General features: G+C 34.6%; 1 pseudogene; it reads left to right on the forward strand.

Moving 5' to 3' along the window:
* The first annotated feature begins 6875 nt into the window (after positions 1–6875).
* On the forward strand, positions 6876–7493 carry LOC109456141 (mitotic spindle assembly checkpoint protein MAD2A; annotated as a pseudogene).
* Positions 7494–18663: the final 11170 nt, after the last annotated feature.

The raw sequence follows: 18663 nt of genomic DNA on the forward strand, positions 1-18663 counted from the left end.
AAGATTGTGTTTGGATATAAAGTGTACTAAGAGGGAGCATAGCATCAGTTTTTGTGAAAGGCACTCTGCCATGGTATTTGTCCTGCTCTCCTTTCCATTGGTGCTTTTAAAAAATTCAACCTTTGTTAAATGCCCAGTGAGTCGCCAAAATGTGTTAGAGAAAATTATAAAGACAGAAGTAAAGTAAGTTTTTTAAAAAATGAGGTTACACACACACACACACACATGCACACACACACAACGTTTCTGTGTTTTAGTGCTATTTTAGAAATTGGAAGTTTGGGATTTGGAAGGTTGGGAGGTTAATTTCCAATGCATTATGAATTTCTTCATTTAAAATACTGACAAACAGGTTACTGGTTAGTACTTTCATCGAGAACAGATTGCTCATGTTAAGTGGGAAATGCCTTTGTTGTATTTCAATGAATACTAGTAACTAAAAGGTAAAACAAACTGCAAAATGAAGTTGAATTAAGTCCCAAAGCATACATGCATTTAAAAACAAAGAAAAATAGTACAAAACAATACATTTTCAATATATGTGAGGGAATTACTTTATATTAGCAAATACTTATTTCAGTGAAATCTTGTACAAACATGGAACAAAATAATACATTTTCTAGATCTTGAAGACTTCATCTTTTTCATCATGCTAGTTCATTGTTGTTCAACACTTTTTATCTTCACTTATTGCTTGATCTTACATGCTATTGTAAAAATATATTGAAAATCTTCTACTATAATTAAGGGATTTAAAAATTATCCTTTTAGTTACTGGTATTGTATATACTTCAACACTAAATATACCATATCAGTATTGTTACCATAGGTGAAAAGAATAGGGCCACGGGGGGTGTAAAGGAAGGAGGAGGTAAGGGGCAACAAAGAAGGGAGGACAAGAGGTCATACTCAAGAAAAAGTGCAGCTACCAGACTGGCCAGAATTAGATTTTGGGTGCCAAGAGCAGATCCAGGATGCCATCTTGTCCCTACAGATGAACTTCAGCTAATTGTAATGGATTATAATATTCTTAGCATTGCAATTAGGGAAAACCTCCACCCCCGTGTTGCCATGACAGTTCCAACAGAGCCAAATAAGGATAAATATCCCTCCTCCCCATGAGAAGGAGAGGTCAGCGAGGACCCGCCTAGGAACGCCTATAATGCCACCCCTAAGTCTTGACTATTCCATGCCTTCGTTTTTAGTGAAATAAGTTCCCAAGTCTCATTATTCTTTTGGCCAGCTGCTCTTCTCAGGACCTGCCCACTGTCACCATCTTGAGAGTGTACTGTCCTTTTTAAATCTGCTGCCTGCTTGGCTTGTTCGGTGCCTCCCTAAATTCTTTCCTGCAAGAGACATCAAGAACCTGTTCTTCAGCAACAGTATGAGATTTTTCTGTCATCTTGATAAATTATTCTTGTAATTGTTTTACAGGGTTTACTTTTTGCCTTTTGTGCTTAGTTCTTTTTGCTTAATTCTTTGTGCTTTTGGCCTTATTTACATTCTTTCTGATATTAATAGTATATCCCAAAGTTTTGTTTTTGTAATTGTTATTTAGCTAAAATATGTTTTTTTCTATCTTCTTATTTATGTATGTTTTGTGTGATTCACCTTCAGATGAGTATATGGTAAGCAATGTAATATTAACTCATTTTACATTATGCTATTTTTATCTAACTTGATAATCCATGTGCATTTAATGTGTTCACTAATATATAAATCAAATTTCTACTCATTTATTTTTTACCATCTGTATCTGCCTTATGTTTTATTGAGATATGTTTTCCTATTCCCTTTCTTTTCTTCTCATGATTTCTAGACTATTAATTGCATTTTTTTTATTTCTGTGATTGCACTTATTTTTAAGATTCACAAGTAATAAGCTTGTTCAAACAAGTCCATTGTTCGACCATCTATTCTCCTTCTGACAAGGGAGGAAGATCTTGACAGTTTATTCACAGAAAGCCCTGCATCTTACTGTTGTTATGTAGAGTTTTTGCTTTATCACTTTTTTAAAAAATACAAAATTATTTACAGCTTTTAAAAATCAATCGTGTTTTGTCAGTTTCTGTGCTCATGTTCCTAGTATCCCATCTCTGTCATCTGAAATCACTTTTTGTCTTGTTGAATTACAACAGTTCATGATACTTTTAAATCAAATCTGTGATTACGTATTAGTCTTTTGCATATAAGAGTGATTGTACTTTGTATTTGTTCCTGCATAATAATGTGGTTGAGTGTATGTTCCTCTTACTCCTTATATGATTTCACTTAGTATCTTCAGGCTTTTATTGCTGTTGGTGAAATGTATTATTAGCCTGACTGCAACCTTGGTAAATGATCTTGTTTCTTTTCTCTAAAATAATTAAAATTCTGTCTTTATTCGTCATCTTATGAGCTATTCCATTCCAATTGTGATTGGGGCTTCCCTTGCCCTATGAGTGTCCCAAGGTATATGGTATCAGAATGGGGAAAGGGGATGGTATTTAGGCCATGCTTGTGGCTAAGATGTACCTTTGCTGCTCCTGAAGCTGTTGTCTCATCCCTAATCTTCACACCCTCCGAGCTCGCAGCATGTCAGTGCAGAAAATATCAAAAAGGCCAGCTCTCCTATAGCATTTGCCATTAGGAATGTTCTTGGCTACCGTAAAGGCTTTCATATTATGTTCAATGAGTGCCCAGGCATGGATAGAATTTGAGTGGGAAACAGAATAATTCCCACAATTTTTCACCTCTTTTGTCTTCCCAGGCTTGGGAAATCCTTCTCTCTCAAGGTCAACCAGAGTTTCATTCCCCGATAGGCTAATCTAATAGTATTCAAAGTTTTCAAATCAGTTTTAAAATGTACTGATTTTAAATGTACTGATTTAAAAATGACAGTTTTAAAAAGTACTTAGTCGTATTTTTTTTTTTAATTAAAATTTACTGAGGTGACAATGGTTAGTAAAATTACACAGGTTTCAATTGTACAATTCTGTAATACATCATTTATATATTACATTGTGTATTAACCACCCAGTCAGTTCTCTTTCCATCACCATATATTTGATCCCCTTTACCCTCATCTACCATCCCCTCCCTCCCCCTTCTCCTCTGGTAACTACTAAACTATTGTCTGTGTCTATGAGTTTTTGTTTATTTGTTTGTCTTGGTTCTTTGTTGCTTTCAGTTTTATATCCCACATGTGAGTGAAATCATATGGTTCTCGACTTCTGTCTGACTTATTTTGCTTAGCATAATAATCTCAAGATCCATCCATGTTGTCACAAATGGCACTATTTCATCTTTTCTTATGGCAGAGTAGAATTCCATTGTGTATATGTACCACATCTTCTTTATCCATTCATTAGTCAAAGGACACTTTGGCTGTTTCTATGGTTTGATCACCGTAAATAAAGCTGCAATGAACATTGGAGCACATGTGTCTTTATGGATGTTTTCAGATTTTTTGGGTGGATACCCAGGAGAGGGATTGCTGGGTCATATGGTAATTCTATTCTTATTTTTTTGAGGAACCTCCACACTGCCTTCCATAGCGGCTGCACCAGTCTGCATTCCCACCAACAGTGTATGAGGGTTCCTTTTTCTCCATAGCCTCTCCAACACTTGTTACTATTTGTCTTGATGATAGCCATTCTGACTGGGGTGAGGTGATATATCATTGTGGTTTTTATTTGCATTTCCCTGATGATTAGTTATATTGAGCATTTTTTCATATGTCTATTGGCCATTTGCATGTCCTCTTTGGAGAAATGTCTCTGCAGGTCCTCTCCCCATTTTTGAATTAGATTGCTTATCTTTTTGTTGTTGAGTTGTATGAGTTTCTTATATATTTGGTATATTAGCCCTCTATCAGAGGCGTTGTTTGCAAATATCTTCTCCCATTTGGTTGGTTGCCTTTTTGTTTTGTCGATGGTTTCTTTTTCTGTGCAGAAGCTTTTTAGTTTGATACAGCCCCATTCATTTATTTCAGCTTTGACTTCCCTTGCCTTTGAGGTCAAATTCATAAAACCCTTTTTTTGAACCCAAGGTCCATAAGTTTAGTACCTATGTTTTCTCCTATGCAGTTTATTGTTTCAGTTCTTATGTTTAGGTTTTTGATCCATTTTGAGTTAATTTTGGTACATGGTGACAGATAGCAGTCTAGTTTCATTCTTTTGTGTGTGGCTTTTCAATTCTCCCGGCATCATTTATAGAAGAGGTTGTCTTTTCTTCATTGTATGTTTTTGGCTCCTTTGTCAAAAATTATACGTCCATATTTATGTGGGTTTATTTCTGGGTTTTTAATTCCATTCCATTGGTCTGTGTGTCTGTTTTTCTGCCAATACCATGCTGTTTTTATTATTGTTGCCCTGTAGTACAAGCTGAAGTCAGGGAGTTTGATACCTCCAACATTATTCTTTTTTCTTAGGATTGCTTTGGCTATTTGGGGTCTTTTGTGGATGCTGTATATAGAAAACCCTGAAGACTCCACCAAAAAGGTATTAGAAACAATAAACAAATACAGTAAAGTTGCTGGCTACAAAATCAACATTCAAAATCCATTGTATTCCTATATACCAACAATGAAATCTCAGAAAAAGAAATTAAAAAACAAACAAACAATTCATTTTGCAATCGCAACAAAAAGAATAAGATACCTAGGAAAAAACGTAACCAAGGATGTGAAGACCCTATATATACACTGAAGACTATAAGACATTTTTAAAAGAAATTGAAGAAGACACACACAAAAATGAAAAGACATTCCATGTTCATGGATTAGGAGAATGAACGTAGTTAAAATGGCCATATTATTCAAAGCAATATACAGATTTAATGGTATTTTTCTAAAGTGAGCTCAGCAAGCTCCCACATGATTCTAATATGCAGCCAGGAATGAGAACCAAATGTTCTAAATAAAAGCCTCCTTCAACGGTTCCCCAAATTTAGCAGACATCAGAATTACCTGTAAGGCTTGTTAATTTGCAAATCATTGAGCCTTACCCCCCAAGTGCAAGCAAAAGAAAACAAAATGAAATAACAAAAATACATTAAAATAATCTACCAACAATATTGATCGTTTGGATATGTAAATATAATCATGTCACCCTACCCACCCACGTAATTCAATAGATTTTTCTTTTCTAAATACCAATGTCATTGTCACTAACCCCTTTCAAATCATTCAGTGTATTCCTGTTGTTTTAAAGATCAGCATCTTTATTAATAATGCTTATGAGACCCCTGTGTTTCCACTCTGCCTCCATCTCTCATTTTCAAACACTGTGAACTTACTGTCCCTTAAACCAGATCTACCTCCCCAATTAGGGCCCAAGCTCCCCAGATTGGTCATATCACCATGTTAGTTGCCCTCCAAAAGTCCTTATTTTTTCTTAAATGTCTGCCACAGCAGTTTATGTATTTATCCATGCAATTGTATTCATTCTTCTCTATCTCTACATTAGTCTCCATGGCAATTCCCACCACTGCCGCAATGCCTGGCAAATAACATGTTCTTCACATAACCAAGACAGAATGAGCAAAGAGAAATCAAAACAGTTTAAATTTATCACCTTTTGAACCAAATACTGCACTCAACTAACAATTCTGATAGTTCTAGACTCCAGCATCTACATGACAATTTCTATATATATGGACTTGCATACATTTAAAAAAATTATAAGGCTTAGTGTACTTCAATATGAAATAAGAATCACACTCACTTTGGAGGATTGTTTTGTGAATTACAATGGAGACAATTGTACAGAAGAGTCATTAGCTTTGCTTTTTGTGATTCAAAGGGATAAAGATCAGATGAATGTTTGGATCTTACGGAATGAAAAAAAAATCGTCATACATTTTGAAGAACATTTTTGTCATTAGATCTGGCCAAAAAGAGAATGCAGTGTCTCAATAGACAGTGTGACCTCATCAGTGGAGGCATTTGAACATAAATTAGTCAGCCCCTTATGGAAAAATTGTAGCTGTATAGGTTACTGCTTGGGATACTTCAAAGGCTCTACATTTCTGTAAACTCGCAAATCAAATTCATTAAACAAAAATAACCCTCATCATTTGTTTATAGTCACAACATCAGTCCATCGACTTTCTTTTGTTATTTCAACTGATTATTTGAGCCCTTCAAAACCCTGTAGCTCTGCTTCAATACTCTAACACCTGCAGGCTCACTTCTATTGAAAAGGATGAAAAGAAAGAGGCCTGACAATTTACACTCTACATGTAAATATTGGTGTCAGGGAATTATTGGCTTTAAACCTTAACTCTATTGCTTTATAATCAAACACTATCCTTCAAGTATTGTTTCTTAGCTGCTCAGAGGAGATCTTTTTTTTTTTTTTTCCAAAGAAGAGACTCTTATAGTCAAGCTGTTATTATGTGAAACAAAGAAACTGACTAACACCATTGAGCCCTTCTTTGTATTTTGAATGGAGGCCGAGAATTATGGACCCCAAGGAAAGAATGTTTTAAAACAAGAATCATGGTCTTAAGTGTTATTTCTCTATTACTTATTTTGGAGGCTTAATTCATTTGTATAACAATCTTTGAGGGCATTCATATTCCAGGCAGAGAGTAGAAAAAGGAAGCAAGCAAGCTCTCTTGTGATTCTTTCAAGGGCACTGACCCCCTTCACAAGGGCTCCACCTTCATGACCCCATCCGACCCTAATTGCCTGCTAATATCATCACTTGGTGGGGGGGGGTTATAGAAGTGGGGGGTAATGTGTTTTCAACTTACGATTTTTAAGGGGACACCCATATTCAGTCCATAATAGTTGATAGGATGGATGTAAATGCTTGGGGGACTTTTGAAACCAGTGGAACCCTGCAGTTGTTGTCTGCAAGAGGGCATGTGCCCGGTCTCTGGGCCTGGCTATGGCACTGCAGCTCTCCTGGGAGCAGGCCTCGGCCTGCATGGAAACACCAAAATTGTGGCTGAGTTCTTCTCATTTGGCATCAACAACATTTTATATCAGTGTGGCATAGATCCATCTGAAACCTCTACTTGAATGCAGAAATATGGACTCACCTTCCTTGTACTTACTGATCCTGAACTCATGAAATACCTAAATAGTGTGGTGGAACAACTGAAAGATTGGTTATACAAGTGTTCAGTTCAGAAACTGGTGGTAGTCATCTCAAATACTGAAAGTGGTGAGGTCCTTGAAACATAGCAATTTGATATCGGGAGTGACAAGACTTCCAAAGAGGACAGAACACCTAGAAAAAGGTCTCAGGAAGCTATCCAAGATGAAATCCGTTGGGTGATCAGACAGATGACAGAGACAGTGACATTCCTGCCACTGTTGGAAGTTTCTTGTTCATTTGATCTACTGATTTACACAAAGATATGGTTGTACCTGAACAATGGGAAGAGTTGGGACCACAATTCACTATCAACTCTGAGTAAGCCATCTTCATTTATTCTCTATTACAATCTACAAAGTAAATACCATGGTGGCTGACACAATCCCTGTCAATGACTGCAGATGACATGAGAACAATAATGCAATTCTCAAATGTGCTTTTCCTGAAACAAAGTCAACTGCAGTTCATATGTTTTATTTCATTGGTTAATTTTTAGATGGGGAAACTTAACATACTTTATTGAACTGTGTATAATTGTTTCATTTTGGGGTACCTGTTTGTCTTTCCATAGAGTTGACAATTTTTTGCACACTGTTCAAAAGGGAACCAGTAGATTACATCAGCACTATACCTTACTTTGAATGTGGTAACTGTAGATGGAAAAACTTTTCCTATAAAGCTAAAATGCCTTCCTAAATCAGACCTTTTGGTCAAGTAGCTTGACATAGAATATAGGTAGGAAGATATTTAAATATGAAACAGTAAAAGAAGTCTGAATATTTAGAATCTTTGTTTAGGCTGTAAAGTAAATGATAATCCATAAATAATAAAATATGCTATTAGTTCTTTTTGCCATTTATTTCATTTGTACAGTTCCCATATTGAAAAATATCTCCAATTATTTGATTTTAATTTACATAACTCATACCTACAAAACTATTGATATTTCTATTGTTTAAATTCCAGTGATACTGAACTCTTAAAAATATAAAACACTTTTTGTGTTTTATAAAATCAAGCTTTCATGGCAATAATGTATGTTTAAAAAAAGAAAAATAAAATAAATGCTTGAGGGAGGTATGGGTAAGGAGCTAAGTCTACTTTACCGTGGGTTCTTAGTATCGCACAGCTATCAGGCTAGGGAAGAGAAGTGTTTCAGTAAGGATGATAATTAATTTATATGATAAAAATGATACAAAGGAAAGATCAGCTAGCATATTCAATTGGAACTCCTGCTTCTGTTTCTTAGTGTAAGGACAAGTGTGTCTGCCCACAGGCAGATAAACTAACAAGCAGTCAAAGTCTCCTGGCTCCCTGGGAACACTGCTTAGCAGACAGCCAGTTCTGTAAGCTGGCCGGCAGTCAAGGTCTCCCGACTTCTTGGGATGCTGTGTGCATGACAGCATGCCTGCAGGGCCTGCCAGGTGATCTCTCCCACAGAATATTCTGTTTTGCTGTACCTATATAACCATGCTCCTTCTCTGCCTGAAAGGAGATCGCTAACCCTCCTGCCGGTCACCTCCAGAGACTCTCACTGGTAAGTAAGTCTCCTTAAACCTATGTCTCCCACTTGGCCACCTGGTGTGTTCTTTGGGCTTGTGGCTTCTCAGGCACAAATCTTGGACCAACTCAGACTCAGTCTGAATACTCAGCCATTGTCTTAGTTTAACTTCCTTCACATCCATTCGCACACCAGCCGGAAGGGGTCAGGTCTCCTCTCTACATCCCTTGAAAAGAAATGCCATATTTCACTTGGACTTGAACCTGATTCAGTCGTCATGGTCAAGGACTAGCTGTCTTCTCAAGTCTTCATTGATATCTTTTAGCAAAATTTGTAGTTTTATTCTTAGGCTCTTAACAATTTTAGTCATGTTTATGGTAATCCATGAATGCTTTATAATTTGTTTCTATAACTAATGTATTTGTCTTTTAAAGAATATTTTATGGAAGTACAACACACATAGATAAATGTGATTTTGGCATCATATGAGTTATAAGAATCAGTGAACATTAAGGAAGTACACATATCTCTGTAACCAAGTAATCCAGAGAGAGAAATAGAATACGCCCAGGAAACAGAAGCACCCACCCATGTGATCCCTTAGTAACTGTTCTCCAATGCATGACAGCTATTCTGATTTCTAAGCCTATCATTTGCCTGTTTTCGAGATTTATGAAAAAGGAAGTCGACGATATGGTTGCTTTGGTCTTCAGCCTTCTTTTACTCACCATGTTTGATATTTATCCATCATTGTTCCAGTTTGTTTCTTTTAATTCCAAGAGGAAATAAAAATTTTAAAAGAGTTTATTCATGTGTTTTTCTTTGGATTTCTTGTTTTATGCATTTCAGATTTTAGCATTCTGAACTTATTTTATATTCGTTTGTATTTTATTGTTGTTGTCTCTCACTTGTACAATTTTGCATGTATTTCTCCTATAGTGTCTTGGAAAGTATAAGTACTTTAAAATCTGCTGGTGGTTATTTAAATCAATTTTTTTTCTAATTATCAATGTTAAAAAAAAAAAAAATATCAAGTTTAAGACCTCTCCTTAAATAATACAAGGAAATGATAATAATGTACTAATTTTAATCAGTAATAATGCTGTTTCATACTGCAATTTTGTGCCCAGCTTTTTGCTTCAAATTATTACTAATACAAAAAATCAATAATTACTGATGACACTTAAAATCTTTTTAAAAAATAACTGTGGCAGAAACTGGCTTATTTTTCACCCAACTTTTTTTGCTTAACTGCTATGCACAGAAGTAGGTTTCATTTCCAAGACAGGTATCATGAGAATTATGGCTAAAAGAATGCAGGTGGATATGATAGTTGCCTTCCAGTTATAGCCAATAAAAGCTTCAAGTGAATGACCAGTCTTGGTCTTTTACACTCATCCAGTAGAACACAGAGGACCCAACAGAAGATTCTGATACCTTAATACTCGTACATGAAGGAGTCCCAAGACAGAAGATCACTTAACAATCACCTTCATTCAATAATTTGTGAGCCAGAAACAAACTTATATTGTATTAAGCCACTGGGATTTGGCTTCCTCATGCCTACTGCACAGGTAGACTGCTCTGATTTATTACAACAATTACTTAAAACTAAGTACATCATTAAGAGGTTTCAATGCTCACCAACTGTTCTGTTATACTATGTTTCCTTTGATTTGGGATTTTTAATTATGCTTTAACCTGTGTTGACTTGAAAACTTCTTTGAAGAACATTATTTATAATTAATAACTGAGTGACATGTTTCTTTAACTTTGTATACATAAAATACTTTTAATTACAGTGAAATTTAAGTATCTACCTATTGGTGACAATTTTCAGACAGAAACTATCAAAATCTCTTCAGTATAGGTACTTCTGATTTTTGGGGGAAAAATCCTCCAGGCTTTTCCCAGAATAAAATGTATTTAGGAATCCAGGAAGGGGTGAGCAGAGAAGTTGTAGGTTAGTGCGGGGAGAGAAGTAGCACAGTGACGGAACAGACCAATTTTGAAGGAACTCTCACCCGTCCTTCTCACTCCAACTCTCCATTAGAGCTACCCAGCCTCAGGGATTCTGCAGGCTGGTTTGGTTTTCATCAGATTACTGTTTCACCTCCATGTCATTTCAGAAGGCTTCTACTATGTGTTGTCTGCTATAAATTTAATAAAATATTCTGAACCCTCATGGTTCATCTCCTTTAGATCTTCACATTAAAAAATACATTGATTCATTTGATGTAATTTCAGTGGAATTTTACAAGGGGGAAGACATAAACACTTCTTGTGTCTTGAACTAGAAGTCTCCTTGCTATTATTCTTAGCCCACAGAAGTTCACTCCTTTGCCACATGCCCACTACCATTACAGACACTCAAATATGTTATTTTGGAAGCTAATCGACATTAACCTTTTCTTCTTCTCTTTCTCTTTTTAAAAAATTTGTCTTATAGGCCCTTTTATAAAGAAATTTGAAAGTCTAAACCAATTAAATTTAGATTATAATCATTATTTAAAATTTGTTTTCATGTTTCTTTGCTTTTAGCTATTTAATTCTTTTCTAATTATTTTATTAATTAAATGCCCTTTTGATTGTTAGTCTCTTATTTAGTTTAATACAGGAATGGTGTTTAAGAATTGCATTATTTGGTGTACTTTTGAGAACTTGTATTTATGAGTTCTTTGTTTATCTTTCTGTAATAACTAAAGTTTGATTGAGTCTTATCTCTTAAGATCTACTACAATTATCTTTGTTCAAATCTCTGCGGTTAATACTCCTTTGTACTCTACCATGGACAAGGTTAAGATCAGCTTCATTTCTCTTTTACAGGCTAGTGAGTCATTATTTATATATAAGCATCTTACACTTCAATCTTAATATAACTAAATGAGCATCCCTTTTACAAGTTTTATCTGAGACTCAGTGACCATTTATTATTTTGAAACTTCTTATATGGAACACTTAGCTTCTACTGCTCTGAACTCTAGTATCTGTCGTCCATATATATTGCATGCTTCCTTGACATTTTGTGTTCTTTTTCATTTTATGGGTTGCATAAAATTTTCAACTCTGTTCTTTACTTAATTATTTGAGTATTCTATAGAATTTAGCTTTTCCAGTATATCTTTAAAAATTTAGTTTTGTCATTTTTGTGTATCCAAATTTCTTCCTTTCCTATAATTCTCCCTTTCTCATGTCTATTTGAACTAATTTCATGGAAGCTATATCATCTTGACTCTCTTTGAGGACAAAAATCAGGTATTTTGTAATGTTTTCTTCTGAATCCTTCTTCAGATACCTATTTAAGGAGAAAATTAGAATAATTCCTCATAGATTCAGTCTTTTCCTGTGTCGAGAAATGTTCTATAGTTTATTCATACTCACTGAAGAAAACATCTGTTTAGAATTGGTTTATAATGCTGTAGGAGTGGACTTGGATTTAGTCAAATTTATTTTATATTCTTTCCAAAGTACTTCATAGTGTGTCACAGGTCTAGGTTCTGAATATCTCCTGTTTTGTTCTAGAGAGAGATAAGGAAAATAGAAGGTGTCCAAACAGGATTTTTATTGTGATGATTGTTTTTCTATCAATGCGATGCTATTGTAATGGCAGAAATTAGAAATATTTCCAGATTTTGGTATTTGGTTTAATTATATATGTAGATTTTGATCCCAATTAAAGTTTTTTTTAAAGATACACATACAACAATTCAAGTTTTAAATATATATGTATATATATATACATATATGTGTATATATATACATCCATCTACATATATATGTGTATATATATATATATATACATGTATACATATACATATATAAAATGTGCTGGAATAAATGGAGAGGAGCATCTAAATATCTATAAATATGTGGTCATCATACCTGAAAAATCACATTTAAAAAAGTTAATTAAAGATATTAGTTTGTTATAGAGAAATTATAAGTAACTATTAGCACAGCCTTGGGCAAAGTGACGGAAGGCTTATGCCCAAAAATAATATCCTGGGAAAGGATTTCCGAATAATGTTTGGCTATAGGAATATGAGTAAATGAGAAGTGTCCACTTATGAAGTGGGGCTCCACATATTTGATTACTAAAAAAGGTATTTAAATTCAAAATGTGTTGGAATGATTGGATCAAAGTTAATTTCTATTGTAAGGTAATTTGTGAATCACTAGCTTCAGAATAATAGGGGCTATCAATGTTTAGAAATTTTAAAATAAACACATTTTAAAATTTAATATGTACAGTGAGTATGCTGAATAGATGAGAACAGTGTGCTTAGCAATTAGGCGTCAGGATTGTCTTAATTTGTCTTTATAATTCAAGGCCCAATAAGAATTCTGGTATGTACATATTAATCGTTGAGTTATTATATTAATATTTACTGAGAACAAATAGCAAAGTAAGAGAAAAATCATGTGCTTTGTTTTCAGATACATTTGGTTAAAATTTTGGTGCTATCACTTTCTAGCTGTGTGGCCATGGCCAAGAGTACATAGTACCTGTGTGTATGGCTTCTCATATATAAAATGTGAAATCAGAGATTAGTTCATTAGATTTTCTGAGATTAGAGAAGTTTCATACAGCCATGGTGGAACAGATCTGGAAAATTGAAGGAGGTCAATAACTAGTAGTCATTAATGTGACTAATTTGTTTTGCAATCTGTTTCTTTGAAAGCAGAAAAGTCATTTTCTTTCTGAAATAACAACAATTACAAGTTGGCTCATCATTTTATTGTACTTTGGGTTTAGAACATGTCAAAACTGCAGAAAGGCAATTTCATGCAAAACATATTGAAAGAAATAATGAGAGAGAAAAAAAAAAAAAAGGCAAATTGGCAGTATCTCCTAGTGATTTGTCCTGACTTTAAAAGTTTCATGTTAGCCTTGCCTGTCACTTTGAAATACAGGGCCCATTTTAATATCTGTCACTCTGTCAGTGCTCCAGAATGAATTTACACTCTGAAAATAGGTATCTTGTTTCTATTCTGTTGAAGTTAGAAATTATATTTTCAGAATCTCTGAACATAAGATTTTATCCTGGCATTACACAACCTCTAACTTACATGTGATAGATATTTCAGTGACAACATACTGGAAAGTACTTGCTAGCAATCATTCTGCAGTGTTTAGAATAATGTGATTTTTTAACTTCAGACAGCTGGTATTATGCATAGATCACACACCCATTTAAAAAATGTTGGAAGGATGATATCTATGTGGTACTACTAGAATAGTAAAACTGAAAAAAAGTAAAAGTTTAGGTGCTTGATAGGAGGGATTAATTGTTAAGAACAGCTTCATCCCCCCTGCCCCCCCCAGTAATTTTAAATGGGGAGAAATAAATAAAATGTCAATTCTTAATACAAATCAATTCCTCATTGAATAGCACAATAATCACATCTACAAACACACACAGACAAACATACACACACACACACACACATATAAACATGAACACATCATTTGTGAAATAAAGAATTCTGGAATCTGATATGCAAAAATAAAAAAATGCAATTAAGTCCCTTCTCTCTTTACTCATGAAGTTAGTTTTGACAGAATGAAGTTAGAGGAAAAGATGGAAAGGGAGCTCTAGAGAAAGAGATGAAGAGGAAAACAAAAGAAAGAAAGATTTCGTTTTGAGCATCTTGTGTAATTATGAAATACCTGTTAAGGGTCTTAATAGAATATTTTATAGGGTTGTTAATAATAAGAGTTTTTCCATGGAGTGAATATTAAGGATTTTAGGTCTTTTCTAGTATTATAAGTTCTGACAATTAGATTCGCAAACTTGCAACCATGCACTCACACTGGCAGCACTGTACAAATAGCTTCGTAAGGTTTCACAACCTTGGTCTATCAGTGTCTCACAGCTGTGTTCATGTCGACGTGTGGCGGTGTCTTGCTGAGTGGTGTTCATTATTGTTGTTGTATGTTTTTGTGTGCCATGATGAGAATGTCTGAGCTTGCATTAGGGCAATGAACAAAGATTAAATTTCTTGTTAAACTTGGCAAGAGTGGAAGTGATATCAGGGTCATGTTAGTTCAAGTTAATGGGGATAATGCCATGGATAAAACAGCAGTGTACACACGGATTAAACATTTTTCTGAGGGGAGAGAATTCGTCACTGATGAAGAGAGGTCAGGGCGGCCAGTAACCAGCAGAACTGATGAAAACATTGCAAAAATTAGTCGAATTTTGTGTCAAAATCACTGGGTGACTGTAAGAAACATGGCAGACCAAGTTAAAATCGATAGAAAAAGTTAGGACAATCTTAACTGAAAATCTTGGCATAAGAAAGGTGTGTGCAAAAATGGTCCCAAAGGAGCTCACTGATGAATGAAAGCAAAGGAGAGTCGAAGTTTGCCAAGACCTTTTGGAGAAGCAAAACAATGTTTTGGGCCGTGTTATCACTGGTGATGAAACATAGGTGTACCAATATGACCCTGAAACAAAGCATCAAAGTGCATAGTGGAAGTCAGCCAATTCTCCACGACCAAAAAATTTCCATCAGTTCAAATGAAGAGTCAAAACGATGTTGCTAACCTTTTTTGATATCAGAGGGATTATTCATTATGAATTTGTACCAACTGGACAAACAATTAACCAAGTTTACTATTTGGAAGTGCTGAAAAGGCTGTGTGAAAAAGTGAAATGAGAAAACCTGAAATTTTCACCAATAATTCATGGCTCTTACATCACAATGCACTGGCTTATACAGCACTGTCTGTGAGGGAGTTTTTAGCCAGTAAACAAATAACTCTATTGGAACACCCTCCCTACTCACCTGATCTGGCCCCCTAGGACTTATTTCTTTACCCGAAGGTAAAGGACATATTGAAGGGAAGACATTTTGATGATATTCAGGATATCAAGGGTAATACGATGACAGCTCTGATGGCCATTCCAGAAAAAGAGTTCCAAAATTGATTTGAAGGGTCAACTAGGCACTGGTTTCGGTGCATAGCTTCCCAAGGGGAGTCCTTCGAAAGTGACCATAGTGATATTCAGCAATGAGGTATGTAGCACTTTTTCTAGGACGAGTTCACGAACTTACTTGTCAGACCTTGTATACACAACAGAATACTACTCTGCCATAAGAAAAGATGAAATAGTGCCATTTGCGACAAAATGCTCTCTTACTCTTGTCCCATTCCCCACTACCCCTTTAACAAAGATCTGTTGCTAGTGGCTATTTCAAGAAAGATGTGGAAAAAAACAAAGGGCAAGAACAGCACTGTCCAAAAAAGATGATTTGTAAAGGTCTGTCTCCCGGATCCTCTGTCCTCAGCAATATAAAGCCGCAATAGAACATTTGATGGTAGTATTTTTATCTTCCTGATTAATTTGAATTATTTGGTATGGCTTTGCCAGATTTTTATCCTATTTGAACCCTCTACTGACACCTAAAATTTTTATTTTTCCACATATGTGAGGAAGTATAAAGCACAGGCCCAGATAGCAAGAATATTTTTTAAAAGAATAAACAAACTTAAATTCCAATCATGTTTAATGATATTAAGCTGATGGATATGAGCAAAATTTGAAGTTTGTGTATTATTAGAATTACTCTGGGCATCCTAGATAGCTAATTAAATGCTAAGATGCCATTGGCCATCAATTAATTTTTTTCATAATTCATTCCTTCTTAACTGTTATCCCTCAATGAGTCAAAGGGAGAAAATGTATTAATGACAAGTATGCAAATAGTAGTGAAAAACAACAAAAAACAAACAAACCTGTGGAACTTTTCGACATGGCATCCTTCAACTTGGTTTGTTTTACTTTTAATTATTATTTTTATTTCTTTTTAATTTTTTAATTTTAATTTTCTTATTTTTCAATTACACTTGACAATCAATATTATTTCATATTAGTTTGAGGTGTGCAGCATAGTCGTTAGACATTTATATAATTTATGAAGTGATCCCCCTAATTAGTCTAGTACCCACCTGACACTATACGTAGTTATAACCACATCATTGACTGTATTGCCTATACTGTACAATATATTTCCATGACTATTTTGTAACTACCAATTTGTACTTCTTAATTGCTATACCTTTTTCAACCGGCCTTCCAACTCCCCTCCCATCTGGCAACCATCAGTTTGTTCTCTGTATCTATTTTATTTTGTTTGTTCGTTTATTTTGTTCTTTAGATTCCACATATAATTGAAATCATGTTTTATTTGTCTTTCTCTGTCTGACTTAATTCATTTAGCATAATACCCTCTAGGTCCATCCATGTTGTCACAAATGGTAAGATTTCATTTTTTACAGCCAAGTGATATCCCATTTTATGTATGTACCACATCTCCTTTATCCAGTCAGCTATTGATGGGCACTTGGGTTGCTCCCATATCTTGGCTATTGTAAAAAGAGCTGCAGTGAACATAGGGGTGCATATATATTTTCCAATTAGTGTTTTGGATTTCTTCAGATAAATACCCAGAAGAGGAATTGCTGGGTCATAAGGTAGTTCTGTTTCTAATTGTGGGAGTTACCTCCATACCATTTTCCACAGTGGCTGCATCAATTTGCAATCGCACCACCAGTACACAAGGGTTCTCTTTTCACCACACCCTCGCCAACAATAATTTTGATTTATTAAAGATAGCCATTCTGACATGCGTGAAGTGATATCTCATTGTGGTTTTACTTTGCATTTCTCTGATGATTACTGATGTTGAGTATCTTTTCATATGTCTATTGGCCATTTGTGTGTCCTCTTCAGAGAAAAGCCTATTCAGCTGCTACCTATTCTTTAATTGGATTGTTTGCTTTTTTGGTGTTAAGTTGTATGAGTTCTTTATAAATTTTGAATATTAACCTCTTAGAGGATATATCATTGGTTAATATCTTCTCCCATTCAGTAGGCTGTCTTTTTATTTTGTTGATGGTTTTCTTTGCTATGCTAAAACTTTTTATTTTGATATAGTCAAATTTGTTTGTTTCCTTTTGTTTCTCTTTCCAAAAGATATATATCAGAAAAAAAAAAATATTACTAAGAACTATTTGGAGAGTTTAATGCCTATGTTTTCTTCTAGGAGTTTTATGGTTTCACATCTTACATTTAAGTCTTTCATCTATTTTCAGTTTATTGTTATATGTGGAGTAAGAAGGTGGTCCAGTTTCATTTTCTTACACGTATCTATCCAACAACATTTATTGTACAGACTGTCTTTACCCCATTGTATATTCTTGCCTCCTTTCTCAGAGATTAAATTAACATGTAGGTGTGGGTTTGTTTCTGGGCTCTCTATTCTGTTCCATTAATCTATGTGTCAGTTTTTATGCCAGTACCATGCTGTTTTCATTACTATAGCCTTGTAGTACAGTTTGATATCAGACAGTGTGATACCTCCAATTTTATTCTTTTCTAACATTGCTGTGGCTATTCAGGGTCTTTTGTAGTTCCATATACATTTTATGATTATTTCTTCTCATTCTGTGAAAAATGCTATTGGTATTTTGATAGGGATTGCATTGAAATTATAGATTGCTTTGGGTAATGTGGACATTTTGACTATGTTAATTCTTTCTATCCATGAGCACGGCTTCCATCTATTTCTTTCTACAATTTCTTTCTTCAATGACATAATTTTCTGAGTACTGGTCTTTTGCCTACTTGGTTAAATTTATTCTTAGGTATTTTTTGTTAATGCAATTGTATCTGGGATTGTTTTCTTAATTTATCTTTGAGATAGTACATTATTGGTGAATAAAAATGTGACTGCTTTCTGATTATTAATTTTGTATCCCGCTACTTTACTGAATTTATTATAAGAGCTAATAGTTTTGGGTTTTTTTTGGTGGAATCTTCACGGTTCTTTATATATAGTCCTATGTCATCTGAAAATAATGACAGTTTTCCTTCTTCTTTTACAATTTAGATGCATTTTATTTCTTTTTCTTGTCTGATTGCCATGCCTAGAACTTCCAATTCTATGTTAAATAAAAGTAGTGAAAGTGGACCTCGCTGTCTTGTTTCTGATCTTAGAGGAAAAGATATAGGTTTTTCACCATTGAACATGATATTTGCTGTGGGTTTGTCATATATGGCCTTA

Source organism: Rhinolophus sinicus, linkage group LG01 (assembly GCF_036562045.2).
Source record: "Rhinolophus sinicus isolate RSC01 linkage group LG01, ASM3656204v1, whole genome shotgun sequence".
NCBI lineage: Eukaryota > Metazoa > Chordata > Mammalia > Chiroptera > Rhinolophidae > Rhinolophus > Rhinolophus sinicus.